This window comes from Camelina sativa, chromosome 14 (assembly GCF_000633955.1).
Source record: "Camelina sativa cultivar DH55 chromosome 14, Cs, whole genome shotgun sequence".
NCBI lineage: Eukaryota > Viridiplantae > Streptophyta > Magnoliopsida > Brassicales > Brassicaceae > Camelina > Camelina sativa.
The window spans coordinates 24881141-24885559 of record NC_025698.1 but is presented as its reverse complement, the minus strand read 5'-3'; positions in this window follow the sequence as shown (position 1 = coordinate 24885559).

The window sequence follows — 4419 nt, the reverse complement described above, 5'->3', positions numbered from 1 at the left end:
CTCAAACAGATACTCCACATCTTTATCAATGGCTAGCTTCTCCATGGCTTCCTTGTGTGGATACCTAGTTCCTAGGAACTCCATTCTCATGAAGGCTTCATAAAGCTGCCTCTTTGTCAATCCACAAGATTCTGCTTCTCCATCANTCCTCTAACTCTTCTTCTTCACTTTCTTCCTCACTTTCACTTTCAATCTCCTCTTGTTCAATCTCAACTGCTAGCCTCTTCCCCTTGGCCTTGTTTCTCCTCATGAACTCACGAAGATTTAGCTCCCTTTCTTTTTCAATTTCAGTTCTCTCAGGATCTTCCTCAACTGACTGATTTCTTGAACACGGCATCTGACTCGATCGACTACTCGGACCACCACTCGGTCAAGTGCATGCTCGAGTAGGGCATCGAGTGGTTCTTCCAGCTTCTCTCCTTGATTGTAGGCGATCATCACAACGTTCCATGGAGCTTGCAACCGCTTGTTGAGACTTCCTAGTAATCCTTGAAGACATTTTCGAATAGAACTGAAGGGAATATACTCAAAGCTTAAGGTTAATAGGTTAGTGACCCAAAAACTTAAAAGAACCAAGCTTGAGCAGATGATGAACTTTGAGAGAGATTTTAAAACTTGATTTTAGTTGTTTTGAGCAAATGAGAGAGTGTGAGAGATATAGGATCGTGTGAGGCTCTATTTAAAGAAGCTAAGGGGACAAGGAGACAAGGGTGGAGCGTCCATACCATTTAAATTCGAAATGGGAATCTTTGACCTGCTTTTTGCTGCCACTCGACCCCACACTCGACCAGCACGTGGTCGTGCTCCTTGACCAAAGTTTGAAATTTCAAAATTTTTCTTCTTTTTCTTCCCTCCACTCGATCATTCTAGAGAAATGAGAATCGAGTGGGCCTTACTTCTTTGCCAACTCGGTTGAGTACCTCTCGTGGGCTGGTCGAGTGGGCTTGCGAATCTCCTTCCCCAAGTCCAAATCTCTCCATACCCATCTACACTTTCATTGAAAGGCCTGTCCAACACAAACATAAAAGAAAACACATCAAAACTACTAAGAAAATAAAGCATATTTACAAAGGATACCTTAGGGACTTCCTCCCTAGTGAGCTTGTTTAGAGTCACTAAGCTTGACTTTGGTTGCCTTCTTAGGCTTTGTTTAGATACCAAGGAGGTGATGAAATCCTCCCTGGCACTTCTTGATCACTGTGAGTCTGATCCTTGATCACCTCACCCTTAACACACAAACCATATTTCTTCTTGATTTTGAGCCTTGGTCTTGCTTTCCTCAAAGACCTCTTGTTTAGCTTGACTTGGAGATCCTTAACCATACCAGTCAACTCTTGAACTGACCTCTTAAGCTTTTCCACAAAATCTTCTTGAAGAGAGAGATTGTCCTTTGGAGTTGCCACTTCACTTAAACCTTCATGACCACCTTTGTCCTTGATAGTAAAAGGTTGATCATCAATGGTAGGAAGGTTGGTTGGGTTATAGATGTTAAACTTCATAGCTATACCCTCAGAAATGTTCAAGGTCACAAGACCTTCCTTAACATCAATAACAGCTCCAACTGTGGCTAAGAATGGCCTCCCAAGGATGATAGGATCTTCAGGTTCCTTGTCCATCTCCAATACCACAAAATCTGTATGAACCCTTGCTCTTCCTATCTTGACTGGAATATTCTCCAACTTGCCAACCACATCTCTGTTTGAACCATCAGCTAGGCATATATGAAGGTTGGTGGACTTGAAGTCAGTGTGCCCAAGCTTTTGTGCTATAGAATAGGGCATCACACTGATAGATGCTCCCAAGTCACATAAGCACTGGTTGTAGTGAAGATAGCTAAGTGTGCAAGGCAGATAGAATGGACCTGGATCCTTAAGCTTAATTGGGATGATTACTCCTCCAAGGTCTTCAAGATCCTTCTCATCTTGAGCTTGAGCCTTCTTCTTTGATAAATCAAGCAAAAAATCCTTATAGAGAGGATATGGATCATACTGTTCCAAGGCAGGTCCTCTCTCTTCTTCTTGGTAAGCAATGATGATCTCTTGTATGGCCATCACTTCTTCTTGTTTCTCAATCACAACCTCTTCCTTCAAAGCCTTCTCTTCCTTTTGTTGCAAAGTCAACATTTGTTTTTTCTCAATGATTTCCCTTAATTCCTTAAGCTTCTGTGCCTTGAAACGTCCTGGGAATGGTAGAGGCGGTTTGTAAGCAGGAAGGATGTACTTAGCAGGCTTGACAGCTTCTGACTCTTCAGCTCGATCGGCCACTCGAACACTCACTCGGTCGAGTGCATGCTCGAGCACCTGGTCGAGTGCAATACCGGAGTCAGTCTGCTTTGCACAAACTTCACTCTGAGCTTCAAGAAATGACCAATCCTCCCCAACTTGAACTTCACTGTCCTCAGTGACTTCCTCTTCAAAGATATGAATGGCTTTGGCAGTAAACTCCCTTGGGTTTTGAACTGCTTTTCCAGGGAGTTGGGTGGGTTTTGGAGCTGAAGTAGATGCTATATTGCTCTCCATATACTTCACTCTTGAGTTAAGACCTTCAAACTTCATATTGAGATCATTATATTGTGATGTTAACCTTTGATTCAGCTCAGCAAACTGTTTGGCTTCCTCAATTTTCCCATTGGTTTGCCCAATCAACAGCTGTTGTATCATTGCTCTTAGGTCTTGTTCCTGGCCTTGGTTAGTCTGAAACCCTGGTGGGGGACACAATTGGGGCTGGAACACTTGTTGCTGCTGCTTGGGTGCATAGTTGTGCTGTTGTTGAGGCTGAGGAGGTGGATAGACTTGGTCTTGAGGGTTGGCTACATTGGTGCTCCTATAAGAGAGGTTGTTCTGCTTGAATCCTCCACCTTGGTTGTAGCCTTTGTATCCTCCTCCTTGGTTCTGCATATAACACAACTCAGCAAACTCCCTATCTCCTTCTTGGACTGGAGCTTCTTCTTCACCAATGAAGTGAATGGTTTTTGACTGGCTTAGGAGAATCTTGTCAAGCTTCTCATTGACCATCTTTAAATCCTGCTTGTATTTGTCCTCTTGATCAGTGGAGGGGATCCTTATGGTTCTATCATAATCTTCATTATAATTACCATCTGACTGAGCAAGGTTCTCAACCAATTCCCATCCTTCTTCCACATTCTTGTTGAGGAAGTTGCCATTTGAAGCTGTATCAAGAAGCATTCTTATCTTGGGAAGCACTCCTCTATACAAAGTGCTTAGAAGGGACTCATTGCTGAAGCCATGGTGAGGACACTGAGTCTGGAATCCTTTAAACCTCTCCCAAGCTTCACAAAAGCTCTCATTATTCCTTTGAGCAAACCCAGAAATTTCATTCCTCAACCTAGCAGTCCTTGCATTGGAGAAGAACTTGGCCAGAAAAGCTTTCTTGCATGCATCCCATGTGGTTATAGCTCCAGTAGGAAGAGTCTTCTCCCATAGATGAGCTTTGTCTCCAAGGGAAAATGGGAATAGCCTTAACTTGAAGCCATCTTCACTTACTCCATTGATTTTTGTGAGTCCACATATTCTGTCAAACTCATCAAGGTGATCTAGAGGATCCTCCATTGGCAACCCATGAAATTTGTTGGCTTGTATCATGGAGATCAATCCACTCTTGATTTCATAATTATTATTGGCAACTGCAGGAGGCACAATACCAGCTCTTTGGTTGTGTGTGTTAGGTGCATCCCCAGCACCAATGTTCCTTGCCCTTGGAGCTTGTTGATCTTGTTGCTCCATTAGCACTTGTTGTTCTTGTTCCTGAACTACTCTTTTTTGCTTATGTCTCAAACCATGTTGTAGCCTGTCGATGTTGTCAATAGGCCTTTGAAGATTGTCTTTGCCTTTTGACCTTGTGTGCATCAACAAACTCGAGTACAGACTCGAACAGGTACACGGTCGAGCGCAGGCTCGAGTGGGTGGTCGAGTCGACTGGGCAGTAATGGCTATTTGTATCCGGCTTCTGACTCGATCAAGTGCTTGATCACTACTCGGTCGAGTGGTGGTCGAGTGGGTGGTCGAGTGGGTACCTGAAACTCAAGACAGCCAAGCAAAAGAAGATTCAAGTACAATAACTTCACAAGTGTGTGAACGAACTTAATCTTAGACTAATAATGATCCTAAATGTCACAAAACAAACTCAAATGGGCAACAGCGCCAAATTGAAACACATAATTTTTTGTGCTGTGGGTGAATGATGTATGGACTGATGACTTATGAATGAATGGATGGCAGGGTGTTTCAATTCCCCTTATGCAGTTGTAGTATAAGAGGTGTCAATCCAATCTGAGTGTTTGTGAACAATCAAGATGTGCATATGAGTCTAAGTCAAGCCAGATGTAAAGGTTGTTTGTCACTAACAATCCTATGATGAAATGGAAAGTGCAGAAAGTAAAACTACAAGAACTAGGAGCTA